Genomic DNA, 23,848 nt, shown 5'->3' on the forward strand with positions numbered 1-23,848 from the left:
CCTAGAGGCCAATCACCCACACTAGGGCCAGGGGCGGGACTAGAACAATGTCCCCGAGCCCTGGCGCGCGTCCGAGCCCTCCCTGATGCTAAGTCGGGCATTGTGAGCCGCGCAGGCCCCTGCGCGCTCGGAATGCGCGTGCTTTTGCACGGCGCGAGCAATAAGGACCCGCCCGTCTCTGGGGGCCTCCCCAAGGCAGAGTCCCCTCCCAAATCCCTAGGGGCCGATGGCCTCGGCTGACCCGCACAGCCACGCACTGCTGCCTGCCGGGGCGGAGCTCGAGGACGCCCGCCTAGAGCGCGGCGGGGCCGGCAGGGGGCGCCGCGCACCCCGCGCTGCCCGCGGTCGGTGCGCGCGGCCCTCGCGTCCCCTCCCGCCGGGAGGAGCTGGCAGCGGGTGGCCAGCCGGGTGCAGCGGCGGAGCCCGGGCCGGGCCGGGCCCACGGGCGGTAAGTGCGGCGCGCGCACCAGGGCCAGGGTGGCTGCGGTAGCGCTGAGCGGCGGGGAGGCTCCCGGCGGGCTGGAGGGCGTCCAGGGTCCCGGGATGGGAGACTAAAGAGGTGCCCACGACACGCGGGTGGCGAGGCCGGGGCCCGCTTCCGAGGATCGAGGCTGCACCCCTCAAGTAATCGCTTCCTCTGTCCCTCCGCGTCCCCCAAACCCCTCCTCCGCGCTGTCCCTGTCCCCTCCCTCCGACCCGCCAACCCCTCTGCCGTCCTGGGCGCCGTCACCCCTGCCTGCAAACCCTCCGTTCCCGGCCCAAGCCCTGGCTCCCCCGGTGCCCCCGTTTCTGCTACCCCAGCGCGACGCCGCCTCCCCGCCAGCTCGTGCTCGGCCCCCGCACTCCCGCCGCCCCAGCCCAGCTGGAAACCCAGCTCCCGGGCTCCCCCGTCCCCGCCAGTCCGGAACCCGCTGAGCTCCAGGTAAGAAGCGGTCGCAACTTCTCCGCGGCCTTCCAGGGACGGTGGCGTTGGCTCTGCTGGCAGCCACCTGCCGCCGGGCCACTCCGGAGTCCCGGGCCACCGCGCGCCCAGGTTACCCTTGCTGCATGCTCAGGTTAGGTCCGTGCGGTTAGACCTCAAGGCATTGCTTTTGCTCGTGAACTTGGATACGTCGCTATTTAAAAAAAAAAAAAAAAAAAAAAACAGAAGCCGGCTTTGTCACACTCAAAAACAAACAAACAGACAAGCAAAACGGTATTTACATAGATCAGGTTGCTTTACTTGACAGCTGCAGCTGTACCTGTGGATGTACCTGGAGCCATGTTTTCCTGCTTCAGAGGTGGGGTGGCCAAGGAACACCAGGGCAAGAGGCTGTCCCCACCGAGGTGGCCAGTGTCTTCGTGGAAAGACACGGATGCTTTCTAAGCATTCAAGTCAAATCACTAGGCTGTGGGCTCGGATCTGGCGTGAATGGGGGAAGTGTGGAATGGATGGCTAAGGGGCGGATCCTCTGGGAAGACTTCTACAACCTGGGGACATTTGTTGCTATTTGTGGAAGGTCCCAGGGTGGACTCCAAGTGTGGAGCAGTGAGTGCCCAGCTCACCCTTTCAAACGTGACATGACTGCGGTTGGGCTTGGGAGCAACTCCTCAGAGGTGTCGGTGCCCAACCCAGACATCTGTGTGTGGGAACAGGCTCAAAACAGATGGACGCTGCAGGAAGCTGTGATCCCTGGAGAGAGGTGGAGACCCTGGCAGTGACACCAGAAAGCCAGTGTGCATTTGCCCCATCCCTTCTGAGACTTTCATTATGTCTTGGATTAAATTAATTGCCCATTTCAGAGAAAGACTGTGTACGTCTTTTGGGGATTGGCTCCTAGCCAGCCCATCCTACCACAGGAGGCTGCAACTGGGGACCAGGTTCAGAGTGGGCCACCCTGCCCTTGGAGCACAGCACTCTGAGCATTTGTGAAACTGCCCTGTCAGTGACTCTTTCCTGTTGATCAGCTTGAATAGTCATTAGTTGGTAGAGAAGTATTTAAAAATGAGGACTCGGAAGGGCTCACTAGGGGCCCTCTGAGTGTCCACAAATTCCTATGACATCTCCTTCTCTCTCGCTGTGATAAACTGCCAACCGCCTGGAGCCCCACTGGCCAGGAGCACACTCAGGGATGGGGTGGCCCATCCCATCATCTCTGAGCCCAAGGCCTAGCCTGGCATCCCTACTTGGTATTTTACTCCATGTTTACTGAGTAAGAAAATGGCTCTTCTCTCAGCCCCGGTCCACAGGCCATGTTTTTCCATGTGTGGCCCTGTTTAAATTCAACAGAGTTAAATATATATGTATACATTTTTTAAAACCTCACTACAGATCATCTCATCTGTGTGTTAGCCTCCAGCTGCATATGAAGGGCTCAGTCTCCAAGTCTGACATCTGGGTCTACAGTACAACTTCAGGACTCCAGAATTTCCTGGAAGGAAATCACTTGTCCTTATCCCAAAAGTGGGAGTGGGAAGGTGATGGCTCCTTGGGAAGCTACTAAGGCTGCCTGCTGAGATGTGGGTGCACCAAGGCGTCCACAGTTACAGGGCCCTGAGCTGTGGCCCCAGCCCTCTGGGATCTCCATACCCCTGCCAGTGATAGAGGAAGGTGTCAGGGAAACAGGGTCACTTGCAGAGCCCCACTGGTCATTTTAGGTGGCACTACCCTCACTCTAGTGGGTACTGCCCACCTCAAACCTGGTGGCGGGGAGTGAGTTCCCCTTTCACACTTTTCTGGCTTTGCTCTCTGCAGCTCTACTAGGGAGAGGGACATGCTGTCAGAGGTGGCTGTGCCCCACTGGCAGATGGAACAAAGTCCAGCTCCTCTGCCCATCTGGCCAGCCTGAGGGACTATTGCCAGAGGGCAGGTGTGGGAGTGCCATGCCCCTCTTTTCAGGAATCTGGCAAGGGCTGGCATTCAGAGTGCCACTTGGATGTGGGAACCTGCTTTGTCCTTGGCTGCCACAGCTCTTATCTTTCTTACTCAGACTGTCTTCTGTTTTCAGGTCGGGCTCTTACCCAGAATTCCTGCAGCTGGCAAAAATCTATTTTCTAGAAGAGGTTTAATTAATACCTGCAGTTTGTGAGTGAGAGAGAAAGGGAGGGGAAAGAAAAAGAGAGATGCTGCAGGAGAAAGGAGGGGAGAATGTTCGATGTTCTGAAAACCCAGAAGGGGAGATTTCAGCCCCAGGACCTGCCTGGGACAGTAGTACTCTTGGTTGGTGGGTAAGGAAGTTTGCCCACGTTTTGCTGTAGGGGTTACCATTAGGAGCAAAGTCACTGAGATAGGAAAAATGACCCCACGATGACCTGAAATAAGGTTTGCTAGGCTTACTGTTCTGGTTTTGAGATGGCCTGGAAAGCCAACTGGAAGCCAGGCTCAGCAGGTTAGGAGGGCAGTGAAGTGTTTCAGGTGTCTGCAGGACGGATCTTGCTCCTTGGGAAGTGGTAGCTTGAGCCAGGTCGGTCTGGGGCCTGGCCTGGGGCAGTAACCACACACCTGAGATGCTGAGAGGTGAGCCCAGGAAAGTGTCAACAGATGAAGGAGTTTCGTGGGGCTGTGCACCTGCACTTAGTAGGCCAAGAAGGAGCAGCCTTGTAGTAGGGGCCTGTGATAGAAGAGGCTCCGGGCACCCTTCTTGGATCAGCCAGGCAGCCCTGCAGGGAGAATGGGGCCCAGTGGAGCCCCTCAACCCAAGGCTACTCCAAGGCAGCCATGGGGAGGTGCCTGTGAATCCAGAGGAATTGCAGGGTCTGCTCTGAGTCCAAAAGGCAGTTGAGCTATTGTCCAGTGAGCTAACTGGACCTCAGACTCCTTCCTCCATCTCTAGAACCTGCAGGCTGCTCTCACCCTTCTCGGACTTTGGTTGCAGAAGCCACTGGCTTTGACTAAAAGATCAAAGGGAGGGGGCATCACAGGAGCGTGGGGAAAAGTTAATGATTGAAAGTCATTGGGACAGACCTTGGCCGAGCCTCGTGGCGTGATTCCTGCAGCAAGGAGTGCCTCTGATGGCTCCTTGGCCAGGCCTCCACGCACACTTGCGCACATCCCTCTGCCCCTCCTTGCCCATCTGCACCTCATGGAGCCACCTCTGTGCTGGCAGCCCAGCTGGAAAAGTTTGAGGAACTCAAGATCTAATAACAGAGACTGCAAGAATTTGAACATTCTCTATTATTATTATATTTGCAGGGTCACTTCCCCAACATAATTGGTGTTTCTGTTCACAAGAGGTCTTTTTGTCTTCTGCTTGCCACCCTCTGTGACTCTGTGTCTGACCAGTTTCCTTAGGGTGAGTTACAGTCAACAGCGTAGAAACCAGAGCGTTAAAAAATAGATTAAACTGAACGTGGTGGTGCACACTTGTAATCCCAGCACTCGGGAGGTGGAGTCAGTAGGATTGCTAGTTCAAGACCACCCTGGGCTCCATAGTGAGCTCTAGTGAGCTCTAGGACTTCCCATGTTCAAAAAAAAAAAAAAAGATTACATTTGATTTTAACACCTGCCTCCTCTCCACTTCTGCTTGTGGGAGAGCCGTTATTTACATCAAATTTACAAATAGTTTGAATACTATTTATCTTACCCATCAATTATCTGGGGACATGTGTTTGCATGCCTAAGCCTGCCTCATTCTGGGATCCAGCACCAACCTTCAGGCCTTCAGATACAACAGTGTCATTTTGAGCTGTTTAACTATAAAATACAAGGAAGCTTTTGTGTGCTGATTTTTGTCATCTGCACATACAGGAGAATCTGAAGTCAGAATAATGCATTCTACTGTCTTTTTCATTCCTTATGCTTCTGAAATGAAAGAGACAGTTGGATTACATGAGGAGAAAGCTAGTTAAGATAGAGCAGAAATGTTTAGGAGCTCAGAAAGTTAATGGAAGGCTATCGTCTTACGAAACTGTCACTCTTAAGCGTCATTAAACTTCTGTTCAGACGTAAATTGAATTTCCTTATAGTACAGACGAAGTACAGAACTTTCCACAAGTGTGGAGTAGTAAGGAGAAATTTTAATCCCAGCTATCTTGTTGAACTGTGTTAATTACTATGATAATTATTATGATTGTTTTGTACAGTACCTTACATGGAAATAGGCTACATGATCTCATCCATCCTTCTGGCAAGTCGGAATCTACCTAGAAACAGAAAATGGGACTTCAAGGTAGTTGAGCGCCTTCTCCTAGAACTGGGCCTGTTGGCTCATGCCTGTCTGTAATCTCAGCTACTTGGGAGGCAGAAATAGGAGGACTGTAGTTCTAGGCCAGCCTGGGCAAAAAAAAAAAAAGTTTGGCAAGGCCCTATCTTAAACTGTTGGATGAAGTCGTCATTGTCTATAATTCCGGATACCCAGGAGAGGTGTAGGTAGGAGGACCGCAGTCCAAGGCCGACTGGGCAAAAAATGCAAGACCCTTTTTAAAAAATTAACTTGAGCATTAAAGGGCTTCCTTCAGGCATGGTTCATGTGATACATCACCTGCCTAGCAAGCACTAGCCCCTGAGTTCAAATCCCAGTAGAGCAAAAAAAAAAAAAAAAAAACCCAAAAAGCTTCCCCTAGAATTCAGATCTCTTGAGCAGAGAATTACTGTGTTGGCTTGGATTTTCCTGCTAGAGTTGCTTCATAACCAGATGTGGTTATAGGACTTGAAAATTTTCACTGTCTCTTGCCCAGGGGTAAAAGTAGGTGCTGGCTTTCTTTCTGCAAGCCACACCAAAGCAGTGTGTGTGCCGAACCACGAGAAAGCTCCTAGGACTTCTCAGGTTCATGGTGGTCCGGAGCTCTCTGCTGATGGCTTCCTCTTACTGGAGTACCTAGGTTTGGTTGTGCAGTCAGCACAGACAGTGGCTAAGAGTTGTAGACTCTGAAACCAGACTGGCTTTGAATCCTGGATCTGCTGTCACTAGCCTTATACCCTTGAGCATATTACATAATTTCTCTGTGCCTCAGTTTTCTTACTTGTAAAAATGGGCAATGGTAATACTACTTCATGGTATGGTGACGCTGAAATGAGGCAGTGTCTTGGCATTGCTTAGAACACCGCAGCACAAGGCCCGTCTCTAGCAAATGCTGGCTGCCTTTACAGCAGTAGCACTGGGGCCAGCTCGCTGCCCTGAGATAGCATTCGTTCTTTTATTGTTATTTTTGTACAGTGCTGGAGATCAAATCCAGAGCCTTGCAATGCTAGGCAAGTGCTGTACCACTGAGCTGCACCCCAGGCCGAGATGATGGGTGTAGGACACATATGGTCTCTGTCCTTAGGGAGCAAAGGACATTATTATAGTTACGTTCACAGTGAAGGGCGAGTGTGCAGCACAGATGTATTTCCAGGCATTCTTCTGGCTCTTGGCCACCTGTTATGCCCATGAGAGGCTAGGCTGTGGCCTGGAAGGGGGTGACCATCATCAGGATGGAGAAGGGGAGGGGGTGATGATCTTCAGGTGGTCACACACTGGTGTGGCTGTGACCTTGCCAGCTATTTAAGACAGGAACTCATTTTGATTGTTCTGTGTGTGACACAGGCTGGTGGCTGATGTTTTGACCATCACTCTTGAGATTATTAGTGGGAAGTGTCACAAGGGATCATAGACTCACTCTTTATTCACTTATTCACCTGCAAATATTGCCAGCACCATTGTGGGTCCCAGAAGCTCTTATACCATGGTGACCTAGGCCTCTGATTGAGGAATGGCAGAGTCACTCTGAGGGAAGTAGGGGACTCACCAGAGACAGGACGCCAGACCAGCAGGTTTCCATAGCTGGATCTTTCTTGACCTGAGAGACCGCGTTGGTAAGCATAGGTTTACTGACTGGTCCTGGTAAGAGAGGTCATCCTCTTCCTCTGACTCACTGTCACTTGCTCCATGCATCTTACAGCCATGCAGGAGCTCAGGTGCCTTATGACACAGTGAATGTGGTCAGCACACCCTCTCTCTCAACCGGGGAACTGGCATAAGTGCTTCTCTTACTCATTTTTAAACTACTAGAATTCAAAATGAATGAGGTTTTGGTCTTTAAAAAAATACTTGCCTCATCCTTGGAAAACAAGGAAATAAATGATTCTAATCATATTGGGAGATCTGAGTTCACAGGAACACCTCTTCTCTAGTTTCCACATGGCTTCCCAGGTGCTGTAACTTCTCTGCTAAGCGGCCCCCAACCCCCATTTTTTTTGGCAGTATTGGTATTTAAATGAAGGACCTTGCACTTGCTAGACAGGTGCTCTGCCACCCGAGCCATACCCCCAGCCCTTTTGCTTTAGTTATTTCTCAGATAAGGTCTCTGTACATTTTGTCTGAGTTGGCCTCAGACTGTGATCCTCCTCCGGGGTAGCTGGGATTACAGGTGTGAGCCACCATACCAGGCTATCTGCTTCTCTTCTTTATTTTCCAGCCTGTCACCTATTTGTCTCCATCCCAGTACCAATTGGAAACACAGACCAAAAAAAAAAAAAAAAAAAAAATCAAAGCTTTGGATTTGTGGTCAAAGCTCATAGATTGGGTGGTTGGTTTTTTAGCTCTATCTTCAAGGTGAAAAATGGCTGTCTTGTTGAGAAGGAAAGTGTATTTGGGGAGATGATGGGCATCAGCACACAGAAAGATCTAAGCAAACCCACTTCATCCTCCTTCACCTCATCTAAGTCAACAGAGCATGATTTTTTATTTTCTCCTTTTACATCTCGCTCTGATGACTGCTAATTATCCCAAAGCAGCTGCATTAATTGATGGTGTTTAACGAATCTAATTACAGCAAGTAATTGCAGTTGGCTCGACTAAGGAGAGCACATTCTTTTTTTCTTGCTTTGTTAGCTTAAGAAGTGTTTACTGGAGATGCCCAATGCCAGAAAGGGAGTGCCTGCCCCCTGCCCAATGCTCACAGCCCCCTGGGATATCATGTGTCATTGTAGCATCCGCCCCTGCTGCACTGTCATTGACTGGTCATGGGCTTGTCTGGGAAACCATGGAGAGGGTTGGGAAGCCTCAGCCCTTAGCACAAGCACTAGCATGACATAGGCTTCAGTAAAGGTTGGGCGAGTGAATGATAGATGGTGCAAAGAGTGTGTTTGGCTGCAAGTAGCCTAAGCATATGGGTTTCTTCTCACAGACAAGATATCTGAAGATAGCGAGATGTTTGTGGCCGAGGTCTGTCTAGACTGACACTTCCATTATTCCCTTGGCCCTTCCTTCATGATGGCAAACTCTGCTCCAGAAAGGAGGACCTTTTATCAGGAAAGCAGACATGGTCCCCAAGACACCCAGAAAACTACCCTACCCACACACCACCTCTGGCTAGAACTGTATCAGATGATTGCTCCCAGTTAAAGAGCCACGGGAGTGTTTAGCAGGGCTCATTGGAAAAGGCTCACTCCTGAAACAAATCAGATAAATATGATGGGCATTGACTTTTTGCTTACACAGTGACTCAAGTGACTCAAGTGGTAGAACAACTGCCTAGCAAGTGCAAGGCCCTGAGTTCAAACTCCAGTACAGCCAAAATAAAAACAAAAAGGACATTTAGTTCTGAAACCCGCCTGAAACCTGGGGTCACCTTGCCACACTCTAGCTGATTAGACAGGTGGGGCCATCTCCGTGAGGCCCTCAGATGCTGGCCTGTGTTCCCTCAGGTGCTTACATCTGGCCCCACAAGAGACCCTGGCCAGGACTGTGGTCAGCATGAGACAGTAGCGGGTCTCACCGCCTCCTAGAGCACATATTTGTACCCTCTGTCCCCGGGGAGCTGAGGGCTGCCGGGCAGAGCTGTCAGCTGTCCTGATGGTGATGAACAGCCCCCAAGACAGTTCCCTTCATCTCCCTCCCAGTCTTGTTTATTGCTGTGGACTTGACCATGCATTGGGGGAGGGGTGGAGCATAGAGAGAGGGATCCTCGCACCTCAGTGAACAGCTCTCTGCCCCCAGGTAGGTTAATCTGAGCCCACAGAGGAGACTGACCAGTCCTGAGGTGTTTGTTGATTGCTTTCTTGGACCCGTGCTGTAAGGAATATGTATAATAATGAGGAAGGTGGGGGGGGCTCCTTACCATCCTAAGCACTGTCTAGTATGTATCTCTTTGATGTCTCTGCTCAACCCCCTGAGTTTGAGCAGAGGGCTCAAACACCAGGGCCGGGCTTCCAGCTGACCTGGCCTCTGTAACTGTTCTGGGTTTGGAGCTGTAAATATTTCTTGACTGAATAAATGAAATCGCCATTTACAGGAGAGGCCAGGGCAGCTCAGAGTGACAAGTGAGCAGGTGATGGTGAAATGAGAAGCCTGGATTGCAGACCCAGGGAGATACCACAAGCTGTGACTTGGGGACCCAGCCCCACTGTCCCTGGATCCCGGGTTACTTCTAGGGTGGCACTGTAGGAGGCACAGCCTGCCAGTTGTGTAACGATGAGCTCTGTGCCCCCAGGTGTCAGGGCTGTCTTCTAGCTGCTGGTGGCTTGCTGTGCCTCGGGGAAGGGAGCCCGCAGGTGTATGTCCATCAGTAGTTTCAGAGTGACCTTTCTACAGTGCCACCTTCATACTGTCCAGCATGTGCTCAGAAACTGTCAGCGGCTACCTACTGCCATCAGAGCCTCATCTGGTTCCAACCATCCTCCATCCTGTTCTCAGATGAGTCAGTGTCTAAACAGAGGAGTGGGCTTGGACCCCTGCCTCGGTACCACTGTGCATGTTGGTCCTCAGAATGCCTGCACACACCAGGCAGGCCCCTGGTGTCCCCCCATGCCTCCTGATGTCCCCTGCCCTTTCGTTTGACACAGTGCCTGCCTTTCCTGCAGCCCTCTCTGGTCATCCCAGCAGGGCACACAGTACTCCCCACTCTCACACCCCAGGTCTCTGTAGCCTTCCTGTGTCCCTGGGACCCTGGGTTCAGCAGGTGATTGGGGCCACGGCTCTGTAAACAGGACAGTTCTGCTGTTATCTTAATCTGTCATCAGGCTCCAGCTGCTTGGCTTCTATGAAAGGGGCAGTTTTCAAAACCACTGGTCTTCATAATTTTTCATGTGCTCGTCCTGTGAGGGCTTGCTTAACTGCACTGTGTGAAGAGAGTTTCAGTAAACTTTACAGCATTATTTTTTCCCCTAATTTTGAAATTTATATGTGTTTGAGAAAATGTGGGGCATGCAGACAAATACAAGTAAGAAAATAAGTTTTCCAGGGTATTACCTCCATTTTTATTTGTTTTTTTTTTTTTTTGGTAAGACTGGAGTTTGAACTCAGGGCTTTGCATTTGCAAAGCAGGCACTGTACCCCTTGAGCTATTCCTCCAGTCCCTTTTGCTCTAGTTATTTCGGAGATGCTGTGGGAGGGGTGTCTCATAAACTATTTGCCTGGGCTGGCTTTGAACTGTGATCCTCCTGATCTCAGCCTCCTAAGTAGCTAAGATTACAGATGTGAGCTGCTGGTGCCCTCCTTCTTAAAGAGTGGTAAACTAGATTTCCATCTTGCAATTTGTTGGTTAAGAAAATTAGGATTACTTGTAATCATAGCTGTAGCCTCTCATAACAATTAAGGCATTTTTTTTTCTCTTTCCAGTGGTTTTTCTTGTTTTTTTCTTCCCCAATTGTTGCTTTTTAAAGTAATAATTGTTTAAATTAAATTCTTTTTTGGGGGGATTGAACTCAGGGCCACATGCTTGCTAGGCAAGCCCTCTACCACTTAAGCAAAGCCTCCAATCCTTTTCATTTTTTAGTTTGTTTTCACATAGGGTCTCCCGCGTTAGCTATGGTTGGCCTCAAACTTCTATTCTTTTGTCTCTGCCTCCCAAGTAGCTGGGATTACAGACATGCTTCACCACACCTGGCCCATAAATTCACTTTTTAAAACAGTACCACATTCAAAATTCTATAGATGTACACACACACACACACACACACACACACACACACACACACACACACAAAATCTCCTTTTGCTAGGTGCCTGTGGCTCACGTCTGTAATTCTAGCTACTTGAGAGGCTAAGATTGGGAGGATTGAGGTTCGAGGCCAGCCTGGGCAGATAGTTCATGAGAAACCCGCCCCCCCCCATCTTCAAAATAACCAGAGAAAAATGGACTGGAGATGTGGCTGAAAGGGGGCAGAGCACCTGCTTTACAAATGTAAAGCCCTGAGTTCAAACACCAGTCCCACCAAAAAAAAAAGTTTCCTTCTCATCTCTGCCTCAAGCCTCAGCCCAGGCTGAAAACATATTTTCTTTATTTTTGTGACTTTGAGGTCACACTCTGTGCGCTGTCTTGTGCTTGTCATTTCGGCTTAGCCACAGGGCGTGTTTCTCTGTCATTACTCCTGATTTGTTAGTTGTGTGCATCATACTATACAAACAAAGCATGACGAATGTGAAGAAATACTGGAAAGTCCCTCCCACGCCACAACAGAGGTAACCACTGTTAACTTGGGGCCGTCTCCTGCCAGACGTTGTTCTGTGAGCTTCCATGTTTTTTGAAGATTTGCATATTCATTTGCATACACATTTGCATGCATTGCCAATCTAAGTGTTAGGCAAGTGAGGCTGTACTGCTGTCCCCACCTCTTGCTTCTAACTTGGCAGTATTTCTTGGAGATTGGCTCACACCACTTTCTTTTTTTAAGGCTGAGTCGTGTTCCTTTGTGTAGACAAACTTATTTTCCAACAATTCTCCTATGGATGAATATTTCAGCTGTTTCTTTTTTTTAACTATTTTGTTATTTTTGGCGATACTGGAGTTTGAACTCCCACTTGCTAGGCAGGCACTCTACCACTTGAGCCATGTTCCCAGCTGTTTTTTGCTTTAGTTTTTTTTCAGATAGTGTCTTGTGCTTTCTGCTCAGGCTGGTCTTAGACTAAGATCTCCTACCTCAAGTTCCCACATAGCTGTGATTACAGGTGTGCACCTCCACACCCAGCCCTGTTTTCAAATTCTTATAGTAACTCCTAATGCTTTGCCTGCATGAGTGCACATTTTGTATCATAGATACCCAGAATACGAATTTCTGGTGCAAAAGGTTGTGTGTGTGTGTGTGTGTGTGTGTGTGTGTGTGTTGTCTTAATGGAGACTACCATTCCCCTTCATAAATACTATTTCAATTAACCCTCTCTCATCAACAGTGGGTCAAAAATTTCACCACCTTAGAGACAACATTTGTGAGAGTTAAACATTTTTTTTGCCATCTCAGTTTTATATTTCTCTCTACCTTGGTTTTCCAAGAATATGCATACATACACAAATTTGAAAAGTTCCAGTCAGGCAGTGCATAGCTCTGTATACTTTCTTCCTTTTACGTTTTCCCTCGTTACTACATTGTTTTCAAAAGCTCATTTGTTCAGGGTCTCATTCTACTCAGCTATTGCAGATCACCCAGCGTGTTGTTGATCTTAGTTTATTTATGTCCTGGGTCTCAATCAATCCTGGGAATGACAAGTAATAAGAAAGAGGAAGAAAAGGAAGGGAGGAAGGGAGGCAGGGAAGGAGGGAGGCAGGGAGGGATGAAGGAAGGAAGGAAGAAAGGAAGGGAAGGAAGGAGGAAAAGAAAGAGGGAAGGAAGGAAAGAGGGAGAGAGGAAGGGAAGGAAAGTAGGAAGAAAGGAAGGAAAGAAGGGAGGAAGAGAAGAAGGGAAGGAAGGAAGGAAGGAGGGAGGGAGAAACAGAGAACAATGCCACCTGCAGAGTTGGTGCAGGGCCTGTCCAGTAAACAGGCACCAAATCAAAACCTGAATTTGCTATTTGCTCAGGGGCTCATCCTGTAGGTCAATGGCACAGAGGTCCTTAAAATATGATAATGAGTGCTTGTTACCCAAGGACATTCTGTCCTCTGTTAAATGCTAGGAAGCTTGGCCTGTGTTCTACCATGGAAAGGGCGACATTCTTGTTTTGCTGGAGGAATGATGGTGGTCTCAGACAATTTACCAGCTGTGGAACATGCAAGAGGCAGTGTGAGATAATGGGAGTTGCACTGAGCCAGCAGGTCACAGAGCTGGCTTTGGATTCTAGCTCTTTGTCCCGGAGGACACTCAACCTCTTGGATCCCCAGGGGTCTGCGTGGTGCGGATGACTGGGGCGGGAGTGGGTATGGAAGCTAGGTGGAGGCCATCCTAGCAGTTAGATAGAGGTCACTTGCAATTCTGTTCCTATTAAAGAGAACTCACATCGAAGGCGACCGAGTGTGTGGCCAGTTCTCAGGAATCTCTGACGTGTTGTCAGCCAGATCTGTGCCTGGGAGCTGGAGTCAGAACTCACTTATGACCACACTGGAGCTATCACTACTGTCATGTGTCTAGGGCTAATCACAGGAACCAGCCAGCCAGTCAGGAATTTCGTGTGGTCATTTGATTACATAACCATAGGCCTGAGGAGAAATGTAGGGTAGCTGAGAGTGTTAGCTTAACCCGGAGGGTTCAGGCCAGCTTCCTGAGGAAGTGGCCTTTGAGCTGGAGGGAGGAACAATCAGAAGACTGCAAAGTGGGAAGCAGAGGGACCGAGCAGAGGTGGCATGCTGACTGAGGAAGGTGGTGGAGAGGGTGATGATGGGGCTGTAGTGGTCCTCTCTGTTCATCTGTCCACTCACTCACTCACTCACTCACTCACTCACTCACAGTAGTGACTGAGCATTGCCCCAGACCAAGCACTGCTCTTGTCATACAGGGCACAGGTGGAGGGAACAAGACTGACAAAGTCCCCAGCCTGATGGAGCACAGCAAATCATGCCTGTTATGCTCTGGACCTTCAACGTCCCCCAAAGGTCACGTGTTGAAGGCTTGGTTGCCAGCCTGGGGTGCTACTGGGAGGTGTGAACCCTTTAGCTCAGCTCACCCGCTGCCCTGACTGGACGTACATGAACAGAGACTCAACTTCCTAAGGAGCATGTCACTTCTGTGGGGCTGAGAGAAGACAGGAGTTGGAGGGACACTGTGAGGGCTTGAGGTGAGGTTACACCAGCAGACAGGGCCTTGTACAGGCCATGGGCAGTGGTTGGTCGACATCCCTTGAGTATTATGGGAAAATGCTAGAGGGCCAGGGAAGATTATGGAAAACAGTTTCTCTTGGAGAAATAAGCTTTTGCATTATGTTTGCAAATTAATCTGTTGGAATGATTTATCTAACAAAAGAAGGATTTCAGATATGTTCTTAGCTCAACGGGAAGAAGTCCAGATCTCTGTCCTGATGAATCACTTATGCCAAGATCAGTGATACTGAATCTGTGGTTAATTATCACAGTGAGTGGGCAGAGAACTTACAGTGACCAGCAGAGGTCACAGGAGTAAGGTACTGAACACAGTCTACAATAAGCACTCCTTCTCCTATAGTTTCCTGTACTGCACAGTACTGCCCAGCCTGCAACTCAGCACAACTTGGAAGATGGCTGTCAACAAACCCCTCAAAACTCAACTTAGAAGGGTAACACCGAGTGTTTGCTTTATTTTAGTTCAGTCCATGGCAAGTAAACAAGGATCACAGCCACCCCCACTGCTTCCTTTCTCAAAGCTGTTGTGTCAACAGCTTCTCCCCTCAAGCTTCTCATTAAGTACCATTGACCTTGACTCTTGTGTTTCTTTACAGCTTTAACCCGAGCTGAAGCAAAGGGCTGGAGTAGACCACTTTCCTACTTTCTTGGCAGGAGCTGGGGCTAGGTAACAGATCGGGCTCTTCCCCAAATTGAATGTCTGTGAGTCTATGTCACCGTGCTCACAGCTCTATTTTTATTTTACCTGAACTTTGTAAGTGCAAGTGAGCAAAGTAATAGGTTTTTTGTTTGTTTGGTGGTGGTACCGGTGTTCGGACTCAGGGCCCATGCCTCTTGAACCCCACCTCCTGCCCTCTTTGCTTTAGTTATTTTCCAGATACAGTCCCATGCTTTTTGCTGAGGGCTGGTTTCAAACTGTGATCCTCCTACCTCTACCTCGCTGCTGGGAGCACTGCATGTGCTACCATGCCTAGGTTATTTGTTGAGATGGGGTCTTGATAACTTTTTTTTTTTTGCCCAGGCTGGCTTTGAACCTTGATCTCCCTATCTCTGCCTCCAAAGTTACAGGTGTGAACATCCACACCCAGCCCCACCACCACAAAAAAAACAAAAAATAGTTTTGAGAGTGCGTTTTGGAATCTGAATCCTTGGGTCCCAGCAGAGATGCCTAGAGTCCCCCTCGTCAGCCCCTCCCTAGCAGGTGGCTTCCCACACGTGGCCAGCTCCAGGAGCAGGACTGCTCGTTCTGTACGGACACCAACATCGCCACCTCCCACGAAGTGAGACTGCAGTTTGCTGAAGCCTATTTTCTGAGCATGACTCCTGCGCACTGGCACTGGCAGTGTTAGTGATCCATGGAGTTACCTGGCGTCCAGGTCCTAGTCACGATCAGAGTGATGGCTGGTCTGGTAGTGAGCACAGAGTGTGCCAGAGCTCTGTGAGGGCGCTCCCAGCCTGCGAAAGGCCTCCTGGGCAGAACCCTTGCACTGGCAGCCACACGTGCTCCTGTCCACATGTCTGTCCAAAGTAAAACCCTGTCCCTGTGTAGAGCTGTTGTCATACAAATGCAGGTGACAGTAATGACCTTGGCCACCCTCACCTTCACCTGTACCTGGTTCACATTGCACGTCTGTGATCCTTGGGACTCTCTAGGCATTTTTTTGCCTTGAAAAGTGTGCTTTTTCTTTGCTTAAACCGTCATTGTAAACCACTTGCATTTTAAGTCTACCTACTTAAACCTCGGTGCGTTCCTTAACACTTAGGAAGCTTTGTGTGTGTGTGAGGTACTGGAGTTTGAACCCAGGGCCTACACCTTGAGCTACTCCACCAGCCCTATTTTTGTGAAAGGATTTTTTGAGATAGGGTCTCACAAACTGTCTGCCGGGGCTGGCTTCAAACTGCTTTCCTCCTGATCTCTGCCTCTTGAGTAGCTGGGATTTACAGGCGTGAGCCACTGGCGCCCAGCCTTAAGAAACTTTTAATTGACACAGTTTGCTTGCAAAATAATCTTTTAAAAAAAACCAGACATATTTTTAAAATGGTTTTGTGGTGAGTGTGCCACGGGTCTGTTCTCTTCTTTGTTGAGGTACTCGTAGTTGCTCTTGACATTCTAAAATAAGAACGCCAGTTTCAGATTAACTACTCTTAAAACTTAAGAAAGAGCAAAGCAGCGAAGTTGGATGGAGCACAGACATCTTCCAAAATGTCAGAATATATAACGTACAAGTGAAAATCCTGGCTTGATGATTTAATTGTCGCAGCCTGTTCTGGTCTTGCAAAATGATCAGCTGCCCTGACAAATTTAGCCTGGGAAGCAAACCTCAGAGGAGTGTATTTAGAACATGTTGTTGACAAACAAAGAACGCGATCTTTCATATCACATGGATTTAAACAAACTAAACCTCAGCTGGGTACAGTGGTGCACTGCTCTAATCCCAGCGACCTGGGAGGCAGAGGTCAGGAGGATTGTGGCTTGAGGCCATCTCAGATCCCATTTCAACGAACAAGCCAGGCATGGAGGCCCACACAGGAGGCAGAGATAGGAGGATCTCAGACTGAGGCCAGCCCTGAACAAAAAGCATGAAACCCTATGTAAGAAATAACTAAAGCAAAACGGGGATGGGGTTTCGTTCAAGTGGTAGAGCATCTGCCTAATGAGCACAAGGCCCTGAGTTCAAACCCTAACACTGCCAAATACCGAAAATAAAAATATCCAATCTGCAGATTATCAGCCTCAATCATGCAGCATATTTTTTAAACATTAAAATGTGAAATAAGAGCTCTCGTTAGCAGAACCTGTTCAGCCTGCTGGATGCCGCTCTGCTGTTCACTGAATTATACCTGAGCAAACAACACTGGTGTTCCTTAAACGTCTAATTATGACTGTGTGTGCTTTGATTACCAGAGTGGAAAAGTGCTGGTTCTGCCATCACATGACTGAGTTTCAGCATAAGTTTTTAGGGTAATTGTGCGTGTTGCCAAACCTTTTCCAGTTGTGGGTTGTCACAGAAATCTCACTCCCTGGTTCTTAACTGAACCCGGATCTGTTCAGGCGTCTGCCTTTGTGCTTCCTGCTCTGGCCTTCGTGAGGAGGTAAATCCTGGTGGGTTTCACCATGGGGTCCATTCCCTAGGCTGGTGATAGGCCACATGTGCCACATTCCTTGTAGAAGGGGTTCTGGGAGAGGCCTCCCCAGTCTAGTATAGAATGGACTTCCTCTACCCACTGCCAGGTATGGCTGGGATGCCTGGGAGGGTGACCACCATCTTGTGACCCTGAGAGAAGCCAACCTGGGGATAGGACACACACGGAGGGTTGCTAAGAGCACGAGAATAGAGAAATCTCGGTTCCCGATGACGTCTTTGAGTTGCTGAATTAACCAACCCTGGAGCTCCTGTCCTAAGGCTGTGGCTTTATCAAGAAACTTGGTGACTCTCTTTGGTTTAGCTCTGGCTTTATGACAAAACAAAAAGGAGAGTTCAAAAAGAACAAAGGTTCCCGTGATCATGTCTCATTTTCTCCTACCAAGTGGCATCAGCCTGGTGGGTGATGAGCTTAGTCACCACACCCACAGTGTTCTGGAGCGCTAATGGTGACTTCTTGGTGGGAAATGGGTCTGGCTGCTTTAATAGAAGTAAAAAATCAATGCAATTGATTTTTGTCTTCCAAAATAATCTGAGCTAGCAAGCAGTCAAGGAAATAGGTGGCTTCACCCCTGGGGTCCTCCAGGGTTCTTCTCTGTCACCCACTAGGGTGTTGTCTCTCATCCATACCCATCCCAGTGTGCCAGAGCACAGGAAGCAGGGAGAAGGTTAGGGTGGGCCAGAGCAGACAGCACCCTTTCGACCTGGAATTGCCTGACTAATGCAATCACTACGCACAGGCCAGAGCTTGACCACACGCCACAACTAGTTGCAAAGGAGTCTGGGAAATATTACCTCTAGTTGGGTGTCTATTTATCCCACTAAAACCCAGGGGGTCTGTAAGAGGAAGGAGAGAATAGACACTTGGGACAGTTGGGGACATCTGCCACATGATTGTCTGCTGTAGCTCAGAGGAGGACGCAGCAAGGGCAGGGCGCTCAGTACCTTGAATGTGAAGCCAGGGAGTAAGCCTCACAGCCCAGGCTCCCCGAGCAGCCTGGGGCCCTGTGCCAGTTCTGCCCAGTCCTGGCCTTTCACCAAGTGACGTTTAAAAACCTCTTCAAACTCTGACTTTCTTTGGTATTTCCAGTGGGCATTCTGGGGAGGAAGGGAGAGGCATTGTGCACCTCACTTGAAGCATTCAGCCGTGGGAGAAATCTCTGCCGACACTTACAAAGACTCACAGCTTGGTGCTGGGCTGCATCCTTACGTGTGTCAGTCCCAGGAGCCCTGGCACAACCTTTGAGATGAGCCGGTGGTCACTCCTGTTTGAACATGGACAAACTGTGGCTCTTCCAGAGGTAGCACAGAGTTCTTGACCTTGCCCACTCAGGCCGAGCTCATTCCGATGACTCCTGTGTGGGAAGGATTGCAAATGAAGCGGGAGTTTCTGGGTGTGGCTAGATCATAACAGGTCCTAAAAGCAGAACAGGGAGCATTGGGCCCCATGCTACCCTTTATCCAGGGCCTCACTGGGGATCAGTCTGCAGTGTTGATCAGTGTCTTCGTCCCCTTCCCACTGCATACTCTTCCCTAGCCAGGAGGTGGCTGTGGCCACTCTGTGTTCTGGGGTGCATCACCCCTCCGGGTAGCTCCCAGCGCAAGGTGTCTGGGAAGGTCAGTGGTGGGACTTAGTGTTGAATATTCTAGGAGTTTGCTGAGACCAGCTCCTGTCAGCCACTCCTGAAGAGATGCTGGAAGAGACAGAACTCTGGCCTAAGAAATGAGTCAGTCCACAGAGCAGGCCTGTCTTGTAAACTGGTACTGCATGGTGGCATGGATCCTGGGATCAGACAGAACCCTGCTCCTGCTCCAACCTTCAGATGAGCCCGCTGTGTGCCCAGAGGGGACTCCAAGGAAGACTGTTGTCTGGTCCCACCGATGCTAGGACTCCTCAGGGTCAATGGATCAAATAGCCTGGGTATTTCTATCTTCTTGTGAGACCCTTGCAGCCCTCCTGCCTTTGAGCGCTGGCCACAGACCAGCCCTCCCCTTGGAGAAGCAGAACCAGACAAGACAAGGGTTTCGGAGCCCAGCCCCTGTGGGGATGCAGGGCAGCACAGATTCCTGCATGTGTCGCTGTTGTGCAGGGCCTGTGCTAACTGGCCACCCTTCTTTGGCTCTTCCCAGCAAACAGAACTCCGCCACCATTAACAGTCAACATAGCCTGACCATGCCATCCCCTTGTGCACTGTGTTTTTCTGAAACACAGTCACAAATGTACCAACTATAGTCAAGACTGAGTTCCACGCCGCCTCTGCAGGAAGCCTGCCTGAGTCTCCTAGCCTGGGGGTGTCCCCTCTCTGCCCTCTTCTCTTCTTCCCTTCTTCCTGATGGCTTTGACTTCCTAAGTAAGGCCTGGTGATTGATTTACTCATTACTTCTCTGACCAGACTAAGCTTCCTTTTCGTTTTCACTTTTTAAAACTTAAAAAGAAAAACTTGTTACTTCAGACATACACAGAGGCAGAGAGGAGACTGTAATGAATCCTCCAGATCGTCATCCAGCTTCAACAGGTGTCAGCATTTTGCTAGTCTTGAATCGCCCATTCTCCTTGACGTGTTCATTCAACCCCCAGCCCTCCCCACCTAGAATATTTTAAGGCAAATCCTAAATTTTATATAATTTCTCCTGTAAATACTTTAGTGTGTTTCAGCTGTGAGCTTTAAGATGTCAAAATAAATAACACTTTCTCTACCCTATGTCTTTACCACTTTGAATGGTGGCCAACACCTGTTGGCTCTTAGGAAGTGTCTTATTTTGAATTGAATGGATGGGATGGATGGATAGATGAATGGGTGGATGGATAAATTGGCTTTCACTTTTAGAACTGAGCCTGCAAATTAGCCGGAGACCCCTAGATAGTGAGTACCTGCTGTGATCTCACAACCCCTCCATCCCAGGTGCCTGTCCCACTGCCTGGGATTTCCAGGTGGCTCTGGAATCTGTCTGTCATCATCAGATAGATGATGATGGTTTCTTCTTAGCCAGGCCTCTTTGATTTTGCAATTAAACTCCCCTCTGAGGTGACCTTGGAGAGAGAGGACTGTCAGGATGTAGCTTTTACCTTTCCCTGGTTTGCATTTAGTTTACAGTTTCCATGAGGGTCCTTTAAAATTATAATGCTGTATTTACTTAGGTCAAAATGACTGTGAGCCCCCACACACACCAAAAAAACCCCACAATATAGAATACATGCAAAGCCTTTTCTTTATTTTTCTATTCCTGGTAGTGGTATTTTAGCTGGCCCAAATAAAAGATAATTAGAGGCATATTTTCTGTCAAGCAGTCATGGTCATATTTAAAAATAAATTTCTGTGCTCTTTGAAGGGGACCCTAAGACTAAAGTCTGTGGCCTGGCGTGGCATTTTCAGCCTGACAAGGTGAAAAGCAGGCCTTGGCTTGGGCTCTGAAAACCTCTAGGGGAGTAGTCACTTGTAAAACCCCTTTGCATGTTCCTTTTTCTTTTTAATTCAGAATGGTGCTCATCATCATGTAATAAGAACTGCTTATTAACTTGGGTTTTTTTCAGAACTATATTCTAAAATCTTTTCTTGCACCTCTCAGATTTATGGTAAGGTTGGATGGAGCTAGCTGGGTTTTCTATTTGTTTATTTGCTGTTTAATCAGAAATTTAAAGTAATAATTCTATTTTTGAGATTGAAGATTTTTACCGTGGGATACAGTTAGCACAGGAGAATAAAGCTGTGCCTGAAAGTTATCTGATAATGCCTAACTGATGGCCAGCCTAGACGTAGAACAGTTGTTTCCACGGGCTTTGTGGGAATTGATTTGGTCACAATGCCAATTAAGCAAGGGTACCTTTTCTGTGGAAGGAAATGGCACTCGAGATGTTTGGGGATCAGGAGACATGGGAGCCCTAATCCCTCAGCATCTTCTCCCGCCAGGGCAGCAGTGAATCATCCATGGATTTTATTTTCTGGGCAGGCTGTGGGATCTTGCTCCCAGCATCCTGGCTGCGACTGGCCTGACTTGTAGGAGTGTGATGGATGTCTGCAGGAGCTCCTGTAGAGGAGGAAGATGGCAGGAAGGGGACCCCAGGATTGCATGACTTCTGCATGACTGTGTGAGCCTCCTGCCTGTCATTGCAAAGGGAGCTCTGAAGAGCTGAGGCTGAAGCTTGGACCATAGAGGTAGAGACAGTTGACTGGTAATCCACAACTTTTTGGGTGAGGCCCAGCAAGCTGAAGCAGATGTTCCAGGCTGGAAAACCTTGGGCAAGGCTGACAATAACTGAGTCAGCCCCAGGGAAGTCTCACTGTGGTGCGGGAGCCACAACAGAGCCACGGATTGGGCTGCCTGCCCTGGGGTGGGGATGGGGCCAGGAAATACTGAAGTGGCCAAGGGACCACAGCATGGTGCAGAAGCCACAGTTCTGAAGAGAGGGCGAATCTTCATGTTTGGATAGGCATAGAGGTTGGGCAACTTCTCCAGGACTAGGGTGTCTCACACGGAGCATCTGTGTTTTGTGCCATATTTGCTCCTCACTCCTGCTCCTCCATACTTTCATCCCCAGTCTTTTAAAATCAGGATCCCATGACTCAGAAGCGAAGCCAGTCACTTGCCAGGAGAGCACTTGGAAAATAAGCATCTGAGCTGGGGATTGAGCACAGATCTGTGGGACTCTGGAGTCTCCCCGACTGGAATAAGTCTCCCAATGGAGAAATACCAACAATGGCCGCACAAAAAAATCCAGTTCCCACCTTGGTCAGCACAGGCGCGTGTGCGCGCACACACACACATCCTTTGAGATTCTAGCTCCAGCTGCAAACATAAACTTCTTCAAATCCATGCAGATTTGGGGTTCTGCCAACATTGTTTAGCCTTTTTTTTTAAACTAACAATAAAGGTTGGCCTGCACCCCCAAGGCTTCCAGTGAAATGAACTGCAAAAAATGGTGTATGTTTTTGTCCCAAGGTTCCTTCTGTGTCTAGTTGAGTTGTGTGCACATCCCCAGGGCTGTGATCTCACCAGGCTGGTCCCCAGCACAAGTGGAAATAACAGGCCTCTAGCCACCTAGAAACAGTTGAAGAGTCAGAAGGGGGAGTGTGCAGAAACCCAGAGTATGGCGGGGAAATACTGGGTGCTCTCACTGTCCATCAAACAAAAAGTCACAGAGGCAAAGATGACAGTAGTCCAAAGGCTAGGAGCAGCAGAGCAGTTACACAAGCGCAGCCATCTGGTCGACCCAACTTACCCTCTGTGTTTTACATCCAGACCTAACTATAGCCCCTTTCCCAAAAAGCACTCGGCATATTGAAGAGTGCCAGCAAGACAGAGATTTGCATATGGTGCCTACAGAAGGGGTTATGGGGATCCAGATCCTTTCTTGGATTTCCTGGTAAGACATTTCCTTTCTGCAGTAACAGTTAACTTTTGTATCAAAATCCCAAGACAGAATGGCTTAAAACAGCAACCATTGTGTTTGCTTGTGAGGCTGCGGACTCACACAAGTGTCTTCTGATCTGGGCAGACTTTGCTCATAGCAGTCTGCTGTGGCTTGACTGGAGCTGGATGGTCTAGGGTGGCCTCACTCCCATGTGTGGCGAACATCAGGCTGGTTGAGAGACCCTCAGCAGTGGCTGCTTGGGCTCTAGAAGATGAGCCTGGGCACCCTCTCATGGTGCCCTCTGTGGTCCAGAAGTAGCAAAGGAAGACAAGCCCCAGTGCAGAAGTTCATTCAGGCCTCTTCTTGCAACACATATGCTATCATCCTATTGGCCAAAACAACTAACTTAGCCAAATTGGGGGTCATGTGGGAGGAGCTATGTAAGGCCATGGATACAGAAAGTCACGTGGGAGGCCATTGCTGCAACCCATCTACTATGAGGTAAGCTGAAACTTAACTCAGCAGATAGAAGTTCTCTCCGCCTGAAGGCAACTCTGAGCCACGTAAGGCACTGCCAAGTCAAATCACAGGACACATATGCAGCTGTCCCAGTGTCCTCTCCTGCCAGTCACTGAGGTGGGAAACCCCCCAAGGAGCTGGAGGCAGGAAGTGGTTGAAGGGCCATATGGGGCACCAGCAACAGAAGGGAGGCCTTTGCCACCTACAAGCAAATGTAGAGCAACCAAGAAGCAAGTGTGGCCTCTGAGGTGATGAAGCAAGAGATGGCAGCAGGCTCAGGAGTCAAGGAAGGATGATTTCCTGGGACCTGCACAGTGACCTCCTAGGCCCAGAGTGAGAGCCTTGGAGACAAAATTGGAGGTATTGCTATGGAGGGAGAGATGAATGTTGAGTTACCATGTACCCAGAGGAATCAAAAAAAAAAAAAACTGGGTCAAGAAATTCCGTTCTAAACCCAGTTCTCTAGGAGGAAAGAAGAAAACTAAGAGGACTTGAGTAGGTGAGAAAGCCAGGAAGAACCATTAGCTCAAGAATGTCTCCCATCGGCCGGGAATTTTACTTAACCTTGAATTTGGTCCTCACCACACCCTGAGGTAGTTAGTCTAAATTTGCAGGTGAAGAAACAGCCTCAGAGAAGCTTGTCAAGTGTGGGACCCCACAGCACTGAGCCCTTTCTATGCACTTGGCTGCTGACATGGTTCCACAAGTCACAGCATAATCAAACAGCAGGGCCTGCAGGACCCTCCTAAAGGGGGAACTTGGAAAGACCCCAGGACCATCTCCCAGGCACGAACTGTGGAAGATGTTCATGGAAAGAAGAATGAGAGTGGCCAAAGATGGTCTTAGCCACAAAAGAAGGTGGTAGAAGAAACCATGAAGAAAAGCCTCAACATATCTGTTGGTGGCGATGCAGGGA

At 49.1% G+C, this 23,848-nt stretch overlaps 1 protein-coding gene across 4 annotated transcripts in view; it reads left to right on the forward strand.

Moving 5' to 3' along the window:
- Positions 1–341: 341 nt before the first annotated feature.
- Positions 342–23,848, forward strand: part of Pxylp1 (2-phosphoxylose phosphatase 1) — a 56,409-nt gene continuing 32,902 nt past the window's right edge. For 2 of the 4 annotated variants that reach the window (XM_074059944.1, XM_020170491.2), the window contains exon 1: positions 342–448. The gene's annotated coding sequence lies outside the window, so the exon portion shown is untranslated. Of the gene's footprint in view, positions 449–507; positions 923–16,924; positions 17,014–23,848 lie in introns of those variants that run through there. The other 2 variants (XM_074059940.1, XM_074059941.1) reach the window with 2 other exon arrangements.

This window comes from Castor canadensis, chromosome 17 (assembly GCF_047511655.1).
Source record: "Castor canadensis chromosome 17, mCasCan1.hap1v2, whole genome shotgun sequence".
NCBI lineage: Eukaryota > Metazoa > Chordata > Mammalia > Rodentia > Castoridae > Castor > Castor canadensis.